The sequence below is a fragment of the Dermacentor variabilis genome, chromosome 4, assembly GCF_050947875.1.
Source record: "Dermacentor variabilis isolate Ectoservices chromosome 4, ASM5094787v1, whole genome shotgun sequence".
Taxonomy (NCBI): Eukaryota; Metazoa; Arthropoda; class Arachnida; order Ixodida; family Ixodidae; genus Dermacentor; species Dermacentor variabilis.
Window position 1 is genome coordinate 145,259,381 of NC_134571.1, and position 20,293 is coordinate 145,279,673.

The following is a 20,293-nucleotide window of genomic DNA, read 5'->3' on the forward strand; positions in this document are numbered from 1 at the left end:
ATATGGAAGTCGCAAGGCGACGGGCCTGGGCTATATAGCGGATGTTGCAGCGTTTCCCACTTGAACTTTGTCAGCTTTGTGTTAAACGCATCAGCGACGTGGGGACGGGCATTGTCGTGGTGCAAGGTGACTCCACTCGTCAATTTTCGAAGTCGTTTGTTCTTGATTACGACATGCAGCCGAACCGCGGTTTCACAGTATTGGAAACGATTGATAATCTCTCCAGGTTTAGCAAACTCGAAGAGTATTATAATGGCAGCTGACGATAGAAAAAAAGTCAACAACACGTTTCCGGCGGGAATGAAGGCATTTTGTTTTTTTGGGAGTGGTAAATTTGAATGTTTCCGGCAATCTTGGCCGTCGTGTTTCAGGCTTTGTTGCGTTTCGCCTGCGACACGTGGTTTTGCCGGCGCGACTGCGGCGGGGCGGCAGACATTTTGGCCCGATCGTCGTCGCCGCAACACTCATCGCCAGGTGTTTCCAGGCGCGACTGCGGCGATGCGACCGCCTAGGGATCTCGTTCCAGTCATTGTGCCCGAAACAGGCGATGCCAAAGCAGGGATCTCATTCCAGTTATTGGGCCCGAAACAGGCGATGCCAAAGCAGGGATCTCGTTCCAGTCATTGTGCCCGAAACAGGCGATGCCAAAGCAGGGACCATCCTCTCATTACAGTCATTGTGTCCGACCGGCAGCGCCACGACAGGGTGCTACGAGATCGTGCTCGACATGGTGCTACGGCATCGCTACGACAGGGTGCGTCACCATTAGCCCATTGTACATTCACGTGCTCGTCTTTTGAGGGGTTCCTTCTTGCCCTCAACTGCGAGAGTATAAAAACAGCTGCCCCCGGACGCCAAGAGGAGGGCTCCGATTTCTTCCGTTGAGTGAAGTGCTCTCCCGTCTCTCTACTCCGGTCAAACCTGACCGCCAACTCTTTGCGATGCTAAAATAAACAAGTTGTTTCGTTGTTACCAGTCGACTCATGCTTTGCCGGGACCTTCGGATGCTTCCAGTTGTACCCCAGGCCGCCAGGCCAACGCTACCCTTGGGGCTTGCGACCCAGGTACAACCACGGGCGTCAGCGCCGAGTTCCCAACAGATCGTACCAGCGGTGCGGATCCAAACAGCTTGTAGTAGTGGCACCATGATTCGTCCCCGGTCACAACTGCAGGCAAGAAGTCGTCACCCTCATTGTGATACCTGATCATATGGGTCAAGGCAGCGCCGAACTTCTCCGTCTTCTGGCGCTGGTTCGAAATTTTGGGCATCCATTGCGCACACAAGAGTCGATGACCGAGATGTTCATAAATTGTGGTGTGAACCGAAGCGCGGCTGATTTTCGCACGCTCTGCCTGTTCACCGGTGCTTATCCTCCGTTCTTCTCTAATCAGCTCATCAACTTTTACAATTTTGTTGGAGGTGATTGCACGGTGGCTTTGGCCCAGTCTTGGATCCTATTTGCAACTTTCACGTCGTCTTTTAAACCGTTTGCTCCAATGCTTCACAATGGACAATTAAATGCAATGCTTAATGTACACGCCAACCATACGATGACTAATTTTTGTTTGGGAAACACCTTCAGCTGTCAAAAACCTCACTATACCACGCTGTTCAACTTTCGGAGCGTCCATTGTGTCACGCTACTATGTACAAGTCAGTGTATCAGAGCATTAAAGGACATTTATCCTTACACCTGCGTGTCACTTTTCTAAAGAAGAGATGCCTCTGTTCTACGCGCACGCCTCGCAGATAATGAACAGAACCATTATTGCGCGAGGTGGGTTGGCTCACTTTCATTTGACTCGCCCTCGTACATTACAAATGAGAAGATACAATGAAATTTACAAATGCGAAGATGCGGCTTGATACATGGCAAAAAGTGTCACTGGAAACAAAGTTCACTGCAAATATACACAAAACCTCGCAACAAGATATTTAGATATACGTATAAGTATCCAATATATCTATCTATCTAAGAAAAATTACCGACGATTACGTTACTTCCTAATGCGAAATGTGAGCGCAGCAAATAAGCTGTTTCACCTTTTGGATAGATTGAGGCAAAGAAATCGAGCAACACATGTATGCGCTATCACATAATTTTTTTTTTTATTTTTGACACGTATTCCTTTAACAAAGACTCCACTAACAGTTCTTGACAGTCATGAAGGAAGCTTTGTGGTCGGAGAAATAGACTGATATATGTTCGACTTGGTACACCAATGCTTGATTCTCAAAGACGAGATCTATACAAGTGCCTCGCGAGGTTGTCACAGCCGTGGGGGAAGCAGAGGCTAAGCGCCGCCGCCGAGAAGACCCTGCCGTTCGCGCCGCCGAAGCGGAGGCTCATCGCCGCCGTCGAGAGCAACCAGCAGTAAGCGAGGCTGAAGCAGAAGCTCATCGCCGCCGCCGAGAAGACCCTGCAGTTCGCGCCGCCGAAGCGGAGGCTCATCGCCGCCGTCGAGAGCAACCAGCAGTAAGCGGAAGCGGAGGGGGGCGGCGTGTACTCCCAGCGGCAAACGATGGGGGCAGAAGCGCGCGCAGCAAGCAGACAACACGATAAAGGGAGGAGGGAAGAGATAGCAGCGACTGACTGATGCCGCTGACGGCGATAGTGAGTCAACCCCAGCTATCCGCCACACAAGAACAGGGGGGGGGGGACCCTTTCCTCCTCTTTCTGCATGGCGGCGACGGTGTTCTATGCAGTCACGTTATCTTGACTCTCTAGCGGCGTCAGCGGCATCCAGCGGTATCAGTCGGTCGCTGCTAGCGCTGGGGGGATGAAAGGGGGGCGGAGCTGGTTACGAGGCCGACGACGACGCCGACGACGACGCCGACGACGACGCGAAACCCAGGAACGGACGCCAAAGAGCTGCGCTCTAAAAAGTGACTGTATGTAATGCAGCAAACAAGGCAAATAAACATGCCGCGCAATCACAGATCACAGAATCCTAAGGCCCGCCCCGCCATTCGAACATTGGCGGTGCTGGTCTCGTTCTACATTGGGGCCTGCAGATAAGATTGCCCCGTTTGCCGTGATATCTGACGTATCTAGCGATGGAAGGTGGCGTGCTTCCTCTCCGCTTTTACCCTTTGCGCACACAAGACTGAGCCACCATCGTCGGCTCACTCATGCCACCTCCTCCCCCACTACGCTTTCACTCGCACATACAGCATGCAGCGCGCGGTCACGATGTTATCGCCCATGGATTTTATACGGACATGAGGGCGACAGCGACAGCAGGAATGCGCCTGGACTGTCCACATAATTGCTGTCGCAATAATATAATAAGAGTATGCGCAACTTAAGCGTCCCGCGGCTCATCACTTTGCGCAAAAGAAGAAGTAACAAAATCGGACTTCCACCATGCGACAATTCTCATGGTTAACGCTAACAGTTCCTTTACCAATCAATGCATGGCCGATCCCCCAAAGTGGGTTGCGCCATTTCACTAGAGAACAAGAACAGGACCATTCGCTGCGCCGCTACAATTTCTTTCTTTCTTTTATGGGGCGGTAGCACCGAAATGAAAGAAACCGAAGGAAAGCATGTTGGCCACAATCGAATGCCTACTTTGGGCACCTGATGTGGCTACCGGAGGAATATCGAAGAAAACGTTAGACGCTTGGTCCACAGATAACCATACGCATAGTGCTCGATATCCTACAGCGGCGAGACAAGACTTTCCGGAGAGGTTGCGCTCAAGCGAACGCATTGCAATCCGTTGAGTCCTCACAGCTACTGATGGCGGCGAGCTATTATTGTTTCTTTTTCCCGTCTGCTAGCCGGAAAGCGTCTAAAGCTTTGCCAGGCGAAAATCCACTCGGCCAGAGGAAAACGAACGCGCACCAAAGTGCGCCGCGCGGTGGTCAAGGCAACACGAGCAAAACGCAAGCGCTGTGGCTGGCTCTGGCCGCGCGCGGGTGGCGAGAACAAGAAAATTGAAGACTGTCATGATTAAAAATCAAAGTACAAAAAAAAACATAAGAACGTAGTTACATTTGTGGCGTTAGTATCTTGACATGGATGCTTTGACGCAGCTGAAGAATATGGTGATATTCTTTTCTATCACATTACGGCAGAAACGAACCACCACAACATTTCGTCTCGTCGGACCTCGCTACGCGCTTTGTAACTTGTCTGATAGTGTTTGTTGATTTGGCTTGTCTCTTTGCGTGGTCCGTTGTACAACTTTTGAAAAGTCAATGCACCTTTGGCTTCCAATGTTTATAACAACATTAAACCCGCAAATTTCCGGAATTGAAAATGTAAAGCAAGGCTTTGTAAGTGTCAACGCAGTTTTTGCATCAAAAGTTTATGAGAACTTTATACCCGTAAAATGTCAGAATTGAAATCCATGCGCTCTGTAGATTTCGCGGCCTTCGCGAGATGCCGCGACGAGCCCGCTGGCCATCAAAACGCCCTTGAAACTTTGTGCTTGGATAAAGATCCTTGCGGTATGTGACTCCCGGTGCATGGGCGTTGACGCGAAATCCAGCCCGAGTTCACAATGTCCGCGCTGAAATGTCTTTTCGAGCGCGAAAAATATATTCTAGACAAAATCCAGAATTATTACCGGCGCCGGTGGTTGCTTTGGTCGGCGGAGCATGACAGCAAGAAAAAAAATTTCGGTGAAGGGGGGGGGGGGGGGGGGGAGTGCTCAAGCCCCATAAGCCCTCTCGCTACGCCCCTCATACTGTGCCGAGGAAAGCATATGTTTTCTCGTGTTGCTCGTTGAGGTAAGACGAGTAATTTGAGGTGATGAAGCGAGCGTACCGGCTCTGGATCAATTTCGAATGCGCGTTCAGATATCCTTGTGGGCGAAGCCAAATGGACATGTTGTAGTTTTGGATGGACGAACGTTACGTATGCCATTTTTTTAATCTCTTCTGATGCAATGCTCAGATTACTATGTAAATAGCCCAGCGTTCGTGAAGCATTGGAACAAATAATTTCTATGTGGCTTTTCCATGCAAACGATGATGTCATATGAATTCCGAGACATTTGTATGCTGATGTGGCCTGAATAGAGGCATTACACTTTGAGAGATATAGTGGCATATGCGATTTGTTGCACCAGTTGTCAATGATATGTAAGTCAAGTTGTAATTGCAAGGTGTTTCCGTAGGATTTAATTGGATTGTAAATGATACAGTCATTACCAAATAGCCACAGTTTTGTAGTAATGTTAGCCGGTAGGCCGTAAATCTGTCTCCTGAAGTGACGTCGGTTAGCAGCGAGTGATTGTTATTAGCTGCACTGAATTGCTTGCGCCCATTGAGAAAGGGCTTCATTCATGAGATTAGGTTCCGTGGTAAGCCGAGGTTAAAGAGTTTACAAAGCGATTGTTTACAGAAGTTCTGCTAAAGTCCTACTAACATATTATCGGTCTACGGAACAGCCATGTAAGACAAGTCAAGTTTGTCAGCTTGTGATCTTTATCAGATACAATTCACAAAGTAGTCGTATAGCATTTTATTATTGAGTTACTGAGTTCTAATCATGATTGTTTCCATTTTCAGAGAAATTGCAATTTTCAACACTTTCTATTAAAAGATTGACACCCAAAATCGAAAATTTGCGTCTAACAGTTATTATACTTCAACTCTTTCTTTCAAATGCAACAGACCTCACCAATTTTGGTGCTGTGGTAGCTGAGAAAAACGATTTCTCTTTTTCCATCTGTTTAGATAAAAACCTCGAAGCTTCCTCTTAAGGAAGCTAGCGCAATGGTTTGTGGTTACACCGTTACTACGGTATTCATACTTAGCTTTGCGAACGAAACAGGCGGACGAAGGAAAGGACTAGACGATGATATGAATTCATGACTCCAAGTAAATGCTCGCTACCTAGAGTCCGCTCGTAGAAACAGCCGATCCAGGTTCAGTCTTGAAGTGAAAAAAGGTGTCCTATCATGGCATGCGCTGAATGCCCCGTAGTTCTAAATCACCGTGTTACCGCCGCACCCAAGCTCGTAAAGAAAAAAAGATAGATGTCGAAAAACTGGTATTCTGTACTATGGTATTCTGTAGGGTGTAAAGACAGCAATGGAAAATTTCATCGTTTCTGCAAAGAAACAGAAGACGGGCATAGGTAGCAACTTCCGCATTGGGCTCGCTGACCACTTTCATGAGCAGATCGGGCGGCTTCGTCGACGTGGGCATTCCCGCTGATGTTACAATGTCCTGGAAGCCACTGAAAGATTATGTTGTGTCCCTTGTCATGGCTTTGATGATATATGTTCCGAATTTCTGAGGCCAGTTGTTCATTGGGTCCGTGGCGCATTGAGCTTCGTATGCACTGAATGGCTGCCTTGGAGTCACTAAAGACTGCCCATTGTTGCGGTGGCTTCTGCTCAATGAAATCAGGTGCAGCACGGAGCGACGCGAGTTCTGCACCCGTCGATGTAGTCACACATGAAGTTCTTAATTTGATTTCCTTTCGCGAACAGACGCTGCGGCTGGGCTGCGATTGATGTCCCGTGATTGTACTTTGCCCCTGTGGGATTCAAATGTTTTCACAATGTGTCGGTTGCGTTCGTTGTCTCCGGACATATGGATGCACCTCCCGCCTGGGTTACCACGACGTGAACAGACCATGCTTTACCGTCTGTGGCTAGGCGTTGCCTTTACGAACTCATATGCTTTCCTCATTGGAATGGCCAACAGCCCCACGTGCGACACATGCAACATTGACGAGACGCTCGCACATATTATCTGTGTCTGGCCGCGATATAGTGCTCAGAGACAAGTGATGTGCAGAGTACTGGACCAGTTGGACAATCGTCGACTATCAGAACTAACAGCTTTAGGCCAATGCTCCGAAAGAAAATCCGCGTTGAGGGCCTTATTCGCGTTATTAAGGTTCCTGCGGTCTACGGGGCTTCACGACAGACTCTAAAAATGCCGCCCCCTACCGCTCTGTAGTGTACGCGCTTTGTTCGTGCTTGTCTCTCCTTCTTTCTATCTCCCCCTTCCACTCTGCTTCTCTTTTTAGCCCCCTTAAACCTTCCCCGTTCACAGGGTAGCCAACCGGAACTACCTCTGGTTAACCTCCCTGCCTTTCTCTGCATTATTCTCTCTCTCTCTCTCTCTCTCTCTCTCTCTCTCTCTCTCTCTCTCTCTCCGCTTTGGGAAAAACTACGTGACTAAGACTATACCGTTTCTTTTTTCGAAACTCTTCACTCGAGGTGACTTCTTTATTCTCGGCGAATAGACCACTCTTCTTTATTTATTTGAAATATCGTAATAACGCTTCAAATCGCGGTGCATACTGCTTAGGCCAGCGTTTTGATGAATTATCGTGATGTACGCTTAAGCTTCGTTTGCTCTTGTTAGTTTACAGTTTTCTGCCCCCGCATTAGTGTCACCAATGCTTTAAGCAGTGGGAATGTTCTCCCTAATGTACTTTTGTCTGCAGGCACGGTAGCAGGAATGATAACTACCTCGGAAGATCCGAATATGATCGCATGTTACGCCGCGAAGACATTGTTTTGATAGCATGCTTTAGTTTAGCGGTGCAAGCAAAATGTGCTGTTTTCTCATTCAACGCGCTGACTTGTCAGTTTCTTTTCTCACCAGAAATTAGAAGAGACTACAACAGCGCTCATTCCAACTTTGGAGCGTTCGACCTGCGCACAGCTTCTGCTTTCCGACACTGTACACCCTTTTAAATTCCAGTCTGGTTCAATTCGTTTCCAACTCATGCCTAGATACTAATATAACTTACTTTACCAAAACAAAACCCTCGCTAAATTTTGGAAATCTGTTGGAAGAAACTCAACTTGGTCCGATTGGTCGTTGTTCACTCCTCGCGTTTCACCGGATTTCACAATTCCTCGGGAGACAGCTATCTGCTGTATTGCCAAGCCCGGGCCCTATCTCGAACACTGCGTAAGCATGAACAAGCGCCAGTCACCGGACGCAGGCGACCTTACAATACGCATATGCTAACTGTAAAAAGAAGGCGCACCGCGACTCACAAGCGGGCCTCTCATTTGTTCTTATCCCAGGACGCACCGACCGGAAAACGTTTCATGTTTTAGCCACGTTCTGTCAGTGCAGAATATCTGTATTTAGCTTCTGAAAGCACGACAGACGTTACTGCCTATATATTGTGAGATACTATTTGTGATACGCCGCTACACGAGTCGCATTGCAGAATTGCCTATGAAGGTCGAAAACAGTGAAGTGTAGTGTCTGTAGAAGCAAAACAATGCCGCGATAAAGTGCTTGCATTTTTCAGAGAGGCTCGCTGCGCACAAACACCTCCTTTTTTAACCTCCAGCTAGCTTGAAAGGCTCTTTACAAAAATCTGACGTGGCTGCTGGGCAGGCTGGACGTTTGCATGCAGAGCGCAACTATTTCCGCGATTTCGTCGCTGAAATGCTTGAGACCGATCTAAATAAGGTCATCGGCAGCAAGGACCATTTGGTCTTCCGCAAAACACCGCGTTTCGACACCCCTGTAGAGACACGTAAGCACAGGATTAAGCGATAGAGCCGCCGTGCAACTAGGTGTTGTCGCCATCTTTGTTTATATGGTCAGTGTTGCCAGCACAAGTAACAGATTCTGGAGTTGTCAATAGGTACCAAATAACCGCCCAGCTTTCAGTTCTATTGCTGTGGTACTTGCGTCGTCGTTCGTTGTTGAGGATGTATGGATGGATATTATGAGCGTCCCCTTAGGAACGGAGCGGTGGGTTGCGCCACCATGCTCTTGCTTTATACTTCTTAATTTTCTTAAAAGAAAAAGAAAAAAAGCCACGATGAATTCCCATAACCAAATATTCTGACCCCCTATTGTGAACTTTGTTTTTGTAGGTATCTGTATTTTGTCGTTTCCTTACTTTTCTTTCACCAACCTTCCGATCGCCTGTTACTAATCTCTATTGCGGACATGTTTACTTTCCCCCTGCTATCGCTGAACCCAAGAGTATCAGCATACCAAGGGTTTGTAGGGGACCAGTGGTACCTAAGTTGAGGCCATGGCAAGCTGGTGCCACCTAGCGACACAAATGTGTAACTCTTTTGTGAAGTTTCGCTTCGACACAGGCAGATGGTAGTAGTGGTCCATTTTTGGTGGGTCCAGTGCTGGTTCTCGTTTTACTCAACTTATAGTCTCTATGTATACCAAATATTATGCGAATGGGCGCGTTTTAACTGGAAAATCGTTGCTTAATCAGAACCGGATATTATTCCGCCTTACAACAGAAAATGGGTATTAAATTAGGGCGTTTAACCAAGGTTCTGTCAAGAAAACAAAGCTTGTGTGCCCAGTTTTACCTTTAAAATGAGCGTAACGACCTACGTATGGATATGGCTAAGGCACAATTATATGTATTAAAATAAATGTGTTTTAGTTGCTTGAAATGGTCGATAAACCAGGGCCTATATGTGCCTCCTACGTGCATTTTGTATGTCAACGGAGTTCATATAATGAAACTTTTCGTATGTACAAGAATACGGCATGCAACGTATGTGCAAGGCAGCATCTTCCGCTTCGGATCTTGTTCTAGTTCATTAGCGGGAATGGCACTCTCACTGCTGAAGCGTTCGCCTTAAAATGATGTCACGCTGAATGTGAGTTGCAACCCCCGTGTCATTGGCCTTATAAGCTTTGAGACGTCATGGTGGGGCCGACCATTCTAGAAATTTATTAACTAAATACAAATAATAGAGACGACGTTTAGGTCACATTTTTTTTTAATGTCATTTGTCAGCACCTGCATTTTCTGGCTAACTTTCCACACGTATTGTCAATGAACGCTGGGATTATTTTTCCGAAAAACCTGGAGATAAACCTCACCGTGTCATTTAAGGGTGGTTTTAGTCAGTGATGGGGAGTTATGTGTAATTTTTTGTGAGTCTTCCGTCATTATTATTGCTTATTAAAGGGCGTCATTCTAATGAAATAGGTCACTGTCTGTAATGTCTTAGTAGCTATCATAGGTTTTATAGGTCGCGGGTTCGACTTCCGGCCAAAGCGGCCGTGATTCCAAGGGGTCGAAATTCAAAAACGACCATATACTTAGATTAAGGTGCACGTTAAAGAACCGCAGGTAGTCAAAATTAATCCCGGGGCCATCACAGCGGTGCGCCTTATAATCAGTTCGTTGTTCTGGCACGTGATTCCCTAGAATTTAATTTAAGGGACGAAGTTCCGAAAGATCCGCCTCTCCCACAAACATGAAAGGTGCGAGGGGCCTTCATAAATTTTGCACATTATCGGTACCGTAAATTTAGACTAAGCGTGCGCAATAGGCCTCAACGGTAGCACAGGTCTCTAGTTGTAGCGAGCAATAAAATTATGTTCCATATGGTACCGCGGAAGACGGCTAGGGCATCAAGACAAAAGTGGCTGTGTGCGGTGACGGTGACCCATCAGTTCACTATCGACCCCAATGGCATTGCGTCCCTCGAAATGCCTGTAGCCTCTGATCGCTGCTCGTGCTTCGACCAACTTTGTCAGTGGACGGTGTCATTTGTGTTTTAATACTCCATTGGTGCTCCGTGGTACTATGTGAAACGCAGGTTTTTTGTTTCTTTATTTTGCTAAATATTGAGAAACATGCGCTCATCTTGATGCTTACGTTGTACTCCTGTTCCAAGCTGCGGGTATCGGCAATGCTAACTTTATGAATTAACCACGTAAAACTGCCACAAAAAACATGTGAACAAGAAAATTAGGCACACCACAACCCTTATGTCTATCCACCTAAGCGAAGCTTTCTTGGTTTTGCAGAATGGTGAAATGAAACACAACGCATGGTATGTTTAATTTGCATGCCTCCTTATTTGCATATTACGGCTCGTCCGAGGTTTAGGTTTGTTTATTTTATCCTTGTTCCGTAGCTGCATAGATTTCCTGGGGGAGTGTGATTCACAACTGAGAGAAAGGGTCTTCTGGAGTCTCTTTTACACATGTCGGATGAAGTGCATTACCTCTTTATGATTGGTTAGTAGTTCAAAGTACCTTTTCCAGTTATTTGAACAATCAGTTGCTTTCGCTACTGCCGAAAAAAAAAACCCGTACTGACGATTTCCGATGGTTTGTATCGTTCTCTACTATGTGCATCGTCATTATTCAGGGGAGGGAACTAAGAACACATGTACAGCGTTCAACATTCAGTCAAACGCCACATTTGACTGGGGCTGATTAGATATTTGTGAGAGTTAATGTTGCGAGAAAGGCGTAGGATGTGTGGTCCTAATTAGGCACTATATAAGCCTACACAAGGCTGTATTTTGTCAGTGTGCATTTACGTAGTCAATGGAGGTTAGAAGAGGAGCCGGACACCTAAGTGTTGGAGTGATGCTAAAGAAGCTTCACTTTAAAAACAAAAGCTGACAGAACAAATGCTGGAATCATTAAAATGTACTGGAGTATCAAAGTAAATATTTAAGGAACGCAAAGCAAACTGCTGTCATATTTTATGTGTAGTAAGAGAGTGCGCATGTTGCAAGTTGTGGCGGTGTTCAATGTTATGCCAAGACAATATATATTCGTTGAATGATGATTCAACCAAGCTACATCCGCCCGCCTGTAGCACGAAGCTAGAAATTAAACCCCACGTGGGTTTTTCAGAAATAGAACTTGGAATATGAAGGAAAAAACGTCGGGGTCCAGAAACCGTAGGAGGGACCTACGCCTTTCTGGAGTGGTCGCTCTGTCATCTGGGTCAACAGAATTTTTTTATGGTAATTTTTAACGCACGCGAAGTCTCATGAGCAAGCAACATCCCTTTATAAACAAATAAACAAACTATTTACGCTGTGTTTATAGGCGCCGTGATCCAATGGCTAGTGATGTTCATTGTAACAAACACTAAGCACACACTCAAGGACCGCCATAGGACACACGCTGTTCCCATATCCAGGATGTTCTTCACAAGGATATCTTTGTCTAGAAGGTTGGTAGGGCCTTGCCAAGATGGTATACCAATCCCGTCTAATATCACATTAATTATAAAAGTCTTTTAGATGGATAGTCATTTGAACAAAATGCATTGTTTGAAGAAATGGCCCATTCTGCGTTGCGGTCCTGCCTACGCGTTTTCCACAAGCTGAGCTAACCAGTCGGCGAGCACATTGCCGCACGAGGCCGAATAATTCGGCAAACTCGAATGGCAGGGACAAGGTGCTGATATTTTCAAACCAATGATAGTGAAAACTGAAAATTTTGCATAAAGACTTTTCTTTTAAAATGAGAACGATAACTGGGACACAACTCCTTGACAACTATCCTTACCCGCACACGCAGTGTCAAAAACTTAACGAGATGCCGGATCCGTGAAAAGCCAGACTACAGAATATAACGAGAGGGGGGGGGGGGGGAGGGACTTTCAGTCTCTCAACACAGATATGTATATATACATTGCGCTTATAAAGCGAAATGATAAATAATGTCGCAAAGAAACAGAAAACGACGTACAAGAGCGGATGCCTGCTAATATAGGTAATATAGTTTATTAACTCTATGCCCGCAGGGCTTTCTATAGCATTGCTGTGAACTGTCATTGCTGCCATCGCAAAATTAAGTGGAAGGTCGACTGCTCAAGTACTTAAGACCGTCGGCGATAATGACGTCATCCTCTGTGAAGCTACAAGATTAATTAGACCAGCATCCCTTCCGCAACCGCGACACAGTCGAACAGGTAAAGCGTTTCATAGATTGCACGCTGATGGACCGCGCGACTTCGATGACTGCTTGCTTAGCGCACGTGCACAACAGCGCCGATCGTCTTGCTGAAGTTCGCGACTGATATTCCGTAACCACACTGATGCAGAATAACCACGTTCTTAATCAGGAGCAGAAGGACCGAAAAATGCACAGTGGCAACTCCCAGCTTGCCGCGCCAGCACGAGGCGAAGTGGACGCAGGTAACGTGTCAGCAGACAACGTGAGCGCGGTAATCAGGCAAAAAATAATAATTTGAAGAATCCTCTATATCTGTGTGCCAAACCCGAATATAACGCGAGATGCTTTTTGTTGCGAGAAATTTATAAAAAAAAAAGGAGAACTCACGACACATTCGTACATCTATGGTGTTTCCTTGGGCCGACGACGCCTGGTGTGATGACTGTGGTAACGAGGAGACTCTTCAATACTTTCTCTGTGACTGTCCTCGCTATAATTTACAGAGACGATCGCTCGCAATCGCGATAGCGCGCTTTGACCGAAGACCTCCAACAGAGGAACATTTTCTAAAATGCGGCCATCACAATCCATCGCAGCAGAGGGCGACGAGGGCACTGTTGCAGTTTTTAAAGGCAACAGAATTGGACAAGCGGCTGTAGCCTGAACAGGTGCTTATAGTGCTGCTATTGCTACTCTGCTGTGCTGTGACAGTATGCGGCAACAGTGAGCGACCTGTGATTGTATGTATGTGCTCCTTTCTTTCCTTATTTCTGCTTTGTTATCATTTTACCTCCTCCTCTCCTCTCTCCCCAGTGTAGGGTAGCAAACCAGATCTTCCCCTCTGGTTAACCTCCCTGCCTTTCCCCTTTCCTTTGTCTCTCTCCATGGTGTTTCCTGAGGCTGAGCTTGCAGCCCGAATTTCAGGTGTGCTATCTCTACTAATGTACGGGACCAACACAGTGTTGTCTTGTTCTAATGGCTGCTACCTGCCTGTATCCGACTTTCTCGCGGTACGCGCTTCCCTTATGTGTCTGGCCCTGCTTGCACATGAGACCTAATTATGCTTTCCGACGCGTCCATGTCCTCTTGGGTTATCCTTCGCCAGAAGATTAATAAGCAATTATTGCATATATGAGAAGCTAACCACGAGAGTGCTTATAAAGGGCGCAGACATCTCTCAGGGCGGCGAAGCCACAGTATATGGCATCATCAGAAATGGTCATACTTTTGTTTTTTGTCAAATAGACACGGCTAAAAAAATTGTTTGTTTGTTCTCATCATTACAAATAATTGTTGGCTTCGCAGTATATATAATGGCCTGCCCTCTGTACACACTGGACCCTCGCTTAAAGCTGAAAATGTTTCCGATTGTTGCGCAACGTCTCGATGAATGTAGCTTTTACGAAAAGCTCACTCTTTCCTGGCTCGAATGGACGATATGGAATGTCGGATGTGGAAACCATACGCACACAAAAAAAAGAACATCGCGAGATGTGAACGGGTTCAAAATAGGGCTTTAAGATTTATTTTTAACTCATTCCGTCGAACGCAGTCGGTAACAAGATTGAGGACACAAGCAGGAATTCTTACTGTGCAGCAAAGACTGAACATCAGCAGCCTGAAATTCTTTTTCCAGATATTGCAATGCAAATATGAAACTGAAATAGCGAAAACTATAACTGTGGACACATCACATTCGCGCACAAAGGACGGTAAGCCCATAAAACCTTTGAGGCATAACACAGAGCCCTCTAAAATGCATTTATTGCGTGGGCTATCGATACATGGAACAAATTACCGAATGATTTTGCACTGTGTAATGATGTTAAAATATTTGAGGGTGCTTTGTTGAGCGAAATTGCCTATTGTACTTAATGCCACTTCCAAACGTTGAAATCAGAATTGATATGCCCCAATGTACTTTCTTGCTCACTTGTGTTCTGCTGAGTTGTGATAATATGTATATTATACGATAGCATTTTGTTTGTGTTCTAATTCATAACACATATATTTGTGCCCAACACAGCAACTCCTCTTTTGGCATATAAGCTAACAGTATGGATAGATAAATAAATATAAGTGAGCAAGGCAGATGTGGAACATCTACTAAATACAGCTGCATATCGTTTGTATTCTTTTGCGAAACCCTCTTTGCAGCCGGCTCTGTAATCAATACCGTGGCAGAGGCAGAGGTATATAGATCGACGCCACATTCGTTTTTATTTTGTTATGAATTTTAAGGAGGTTGTCTCTTTTAGCGGTGCAGGGTACTTTTCGCCGCAAAGCAGACGAAAGTCTTGAACACAAAAAACGCTAAAGGCAGTTTTAAGAGCACGAACGCTAAAAACGTTCCGCGTACGACTACCCAGGAAAGCACAGAAGAGAGCACACGAATATACACAGATACGCACAGTTCCATATGCAAGGGAAAGTTTCGAAATATATACAAACAGCTCGACAACACGCACAGAGCTTGATACTTTTGCAGACGGGGAAACTGACGTAGCTACACATAATTGCGCAAAGCAATCTAAGCATGTAACACACTCAAAAATGCAGGACACCGGCTGGACCTCTTGAGGTAAAGTATAAGTAGCTTTAATACAGGATGACAGTTACGGCAACGTTGCTCGCCCAGGTGGTTGATGCGCTTTCTCGGACACAATTTTTGCAGACACTCTAATACATATTTAGACTAATTCTTCTTAAAGCTTTTCTTTTTCTTAAATTTCGCGATTATCGCTTATAATGTTTTGTACATGCTCAGACCAGGAATGAGTAGGAATTATATTCGAAGAAACTTTCACCTTCTTTGATTATACTAGAGCACTTGTGTTACGAGACATTCAGCAAAGAAATGTGACGTATTAACACTCGGAGCGTCAGTTTCGCACTAATGCAGCTGAAGTATCGTCACGACGACTGATTGCCTCTATTCTTTGCCTATACGCAAGCAATGCGACAAATTGAGAGAAGTACTGACCTCGCTTGAGCACTGAAATTTGTTTTCGCATTGGAATTGATATCAACGAAAGTGATCGGTGCCCTACGTGGCCCCAAGTTTCCAACTCAAGGAACCGAGATAAACCACCAAGCTGATAGTTTGGTCATGCTGCGACCAATAAAAGTCTCTAGAGGAAAACAGTAAGGGGTCTTGAAAACACCGTCAGCATCCCAATTTTTCATCTCGTATGCCAGCTCGTGCCTGGCCAGTGTTACTACTATAACTAGGAAGAACTTAGCAAAGTGATCACCAATTTAAACGAAGAATAATTTCAACATTTTATGTAATACATAGCATAAAAATACCTAAGGCTGGCTTAATTTGTTGCCGCACGTGTAATGATCAAAATTGGGAGAGCTTAAGCAATGCGTTTGAAATTTTTTTTAGTACATGTTGATACAGTAATTTTCTCGGGATTAATTTTGACGCAGAGGCATGCATTATATTACTCTGATAGCAGTTAAGAAAGACATTCTGAAATTTTACTCACTCAAGTTAAAATTAAAGCGGTTAGACAATGGATCCAAATTCAAAACCTGATACCCGTCAATCGTGGAGATTGCAATCAGTTCTGAAACGTGAAAAGGCCTGACGCTCCTAATTTCTGCAACCTAATTACTTCCAGCCATTGCCACTTAAGAAACTGAAACTGAACTACGCAAGAGCTTAGCCATCAAACCCTTAGCAGACACCCTCGAGTGACATCACCTACTGTTTTCTCCTCTTTGTCAGGCAAGCATGAAAAGAGCCGCAATCTGCCTTGGCTTCGGCATTTAAGCTATTGATTTCTGGTTTGCGATGGCCTGAATTCATTGTGCTGCAGAAAATAGCAACGCCTGCTCACTGGTTCTTGAACTGCCCGGACCACATGCTTGAGGACTTGCATTAAAATTGGGGGTGCTACACTTTGGTTAGAAGAGTGGCTCAGTTTGATGCTCATAATTATTTGCCTAATTAGTACTGCGACCATGTGGGAAATGCATGCATTTGTCGAAAAACAAACACAGAGGAAATCACACATTTTCTGCGTCTTCCCTAAATTTGCGTAACAGCGAACGGATCTTCAGAAGCATCCTGCATTTGTGGAGAGGCAAGCTGCGTAATACCAGACCAGTTCACTTAGCTAGCTTGGCAGGATGCGTGCTTAAGCGTTACTACTTGCCTCTCAACAAAGATCTCTCTCAAGAACGCTACCTCGCAGATTCTGGGTGATGTATAGGTCTGCGTGAAAGCGGCCAGCATCAGTAACATATTACGCATGAAAGTCACAGCACAGAACGCGAGCAGGCGGCATACCAAAGATTGTGCCCTACTGCCGCGGCTGTCGCCGAAGTACGTATCTCTTTAAGTAGAGCTGTCATTCTTGATAAGGATTTATAGCTGGCCATTGTACGACTAGTTCCTGTTTTGTTTTCAGTTTGCTCCTCTCATTCGGCCCTTATTCAACATGGTCACGCGACAAACCACCGAAAGATTATTTAATCATCGAGACAGGCGATATTTATTTTTTTTTCATTTATTTTCTAACATACAGCCAACTTCATGCCCAGCTACAAGGAGGCGTTTCCGGCGATCGAAAGGCAACGGAACAGCCACACCGGTTTGACGAGAGTCAGCCTCGCAGCTCCCGATTCAACGACGATTTTACACGGAACGACACGAAGGAGCAAGAAGAGCACCGCCCTTGACCTACATTTCGCCCTGAACGAACCATTTATTTTGCTTTATTCTTCGCAAACTTTGTGACATCACAGACAACGAAAATGAGTGTAAGAGTCGCTCCAGGCGCCGAAATCCTCCGTCGTGCCAAACTAATCCTCGGAGGCAAGCAAAAAGACAAAAGCACCAAAGCTCACCCCGTGTTGAGATAGCCGGTGATGTTTACTCGACAAGCATACCACTCAAGCTTGCAAGGACCTGTGCAGCACTGTTCCAAGGCAAACGTAGACAGTGAGCTGCCGAGAAAAGTAGGTGGAGTAGCGGTGACGTATCGTGGCGCATTTGCCAGCTGCACGTTTGTACGGGGCTGTTTTCCCGGGAAAACCCAGGCGTGTCGGATTTGCGAAGTCCTTCGAAAAGACCGCCGTGGTCATCGATCTCTCCACCACTTCGCCTATCGCATGCTGATGAACTTCTCCGGGAAAATGCGAGAAAATTTGTTCTGCTGCGTACCGATGGTGTCTGCCTCACCAGTGCCGAAATAATGAATAGAAACTTCTTGTCGCTTTCAGAGACTGCTAAAGTGTAATGAAGCCCGCACAGATTTTTATCAGCAGCAGTGAACATTTTACTTCGTTGAAGTTTCTGACGCAAAGCATTTTCGAATAATTATACTGCGCAAGTTTAAAATATTTATTCTCACTTTGTTTCGTTTTTCTTTCTTTACTCTTTGGTTGTGACGAAGGTAGTTGCATTCAAGTGATCCATAAAAATAAAAAAAATTAAGGCAGACACCATCCTTCATAGCAATCTATGTCATGCGAAGCATTTATAAAAGGAGCAGACGAGCCATATTTGTTTTGTCAAACCGCAGAAACGATGGCATGACGACGATGGTGTGACGGCGGTGGAATGGCGACCATGATGTGACGACGTACGACTGTATGACGACGACCATGGAGATGACGGTGCGTCAGTGACGCCGATGACGTGCCGAAAACGCGATGCCGATACTGGAGTGATGCAGATGGGATCACCATGTTAAAATAGTAATAACGGTATCACCACCACGGTGTGATGACACTGGTATGACGAAGACAGCATGTCGACGATGGTACGACAACAAAAGAGTGGCCAAGGTGGAATCATGACGATGGCGTATCGACAGAGCTATGACGACGATGGTTTGACGACAGTGCATTCGCTATATTGTGACGACGATGGAGCGAGCATGACGACATCACGTCATGGCGGTGATATTTTGATGATGACGAGATGTCGAGAATGGCGTGTGACTGGAGTGATCACGACGATATGTCGACGATGGCTCGAAGACGGCGTGACGGCGGCGATTTATGACAACGCTGGGACAGCCACAGAGTAAAAACGGCCGAAAGAGTACGACGACATGACAACGAATGAAAGATCGCAATTCCATCGAGGCAACGAAATCAGGACGATGTATTCACAACGACAGCATAAAAACAATGTAATGTCGGTGTTTGAGCTCACGGATGAGCTTACGTGTATTACCTGCCATTGCGGGTCGCTTTAATTTGCACTATATATAGGGTCTTTGTTTACACTGTGTCCGGTAACGGCCAGTCGGGCAGGCTTATTTCGCTCTAGATCCAATGTTTGTTCGCATTATGTCTGATGCTGGCCGAACGGGCCACCTTAATTTGCACTATATTCGTCGTTTGTTTGCACTACGTCCCATATTGTCTAAGCGGGCAGCCTTAATTCGCACAATATTCGGTGTTCGTTTTCACTATGTGCGGTGGCATGTCAAACGGCAGTATCTCCGGGATTGGGCCACATTTTTGGGAGAAAAAATTTGCGTGTCCTTGCTCATGATGTTGCTTGGACCTTGGCTTCGACTACGCAACAAAACGCTTCGTATTTAATCGAAAGGACGCAGACACTTTTGGTAATATTAAGTGATTTACTACGCGGTGCAGTTACCGGCACGTTAACGAGAATAATATAGCAATTAACGGTGACTCCGATTTGACGACGACGGAATGATGACCCCGATGGAGACGGCGGCATGAGGACGACGATCGGAGGACAACTGCGACGGTGGCGTGAAGACCAAAGTGTCAAGTGCGGCGCCGGCTATCAGATAGCATTTGACGAGGGTTTATATTGTGGAGCTGCCTCTTCCTAAGCTCATGCGTACTGCGTAACCCCTGAGATTAAAATATGTCCCACCCACCGCCCTGCCCGTGAGCGGCGCTGGCTGACACTCCAAAGGTTAATCTTTTATGAAGGTACAAACACAGAGTAATATATAGTAAACGTAAAGAGTGGACACTCCCGGAGGCGCCTGCGGCTGCATGGATGGATGGATGAATGGATGAATGGATGGATGGATGGATGGATGGATGGATGGATGGATGGATGGATGGATGGATGGATGGATGGATGGATGGATGTTATGAGCGTCCCCTTTGGAACGGGGTGGTGGGTTGCGCCACCAAGCTCTTGCTATTATTCTGCCTAATGTGCTACCTAGGTTAAACAATAAAACACGAAAAAAAAACACTATGAACTACCACAACCAAATTTTCTGATCCCCTATTTCGAACTGTGCTTTTGTACGTCTTCGTTTTTTGTCGTTTCCCTACTTTTCTTCCACAAATCTTCCAATCGCCTCTTACTAATGTCTATTGGGGACATGTTTGCTTTTCCACTGCTTTCGCTGAACCCAAGGGCTTCAAGGAGGCCAGTGGGGCCTAAATATACCGCTGGGTAGACGTCTTCACATTCTAATAAAACGTGCTCCATAGTCTCCCTAGATTTACTGCAGCAAACACATGCTTCTTCTTCCGTCTTATATCTCGCTTTATAGGTGCGTGTTCCAAGGCATCCCGATCTCGCTTCGAAAAGTAATGAGCTTCCCTTTGAGTTATCATAAATTGTTTCTTTCCTGATTTCGTTTTTTCCTCTTAAGTAGTTATTCATGGCAGATTTCTGGCTTTGGCTGT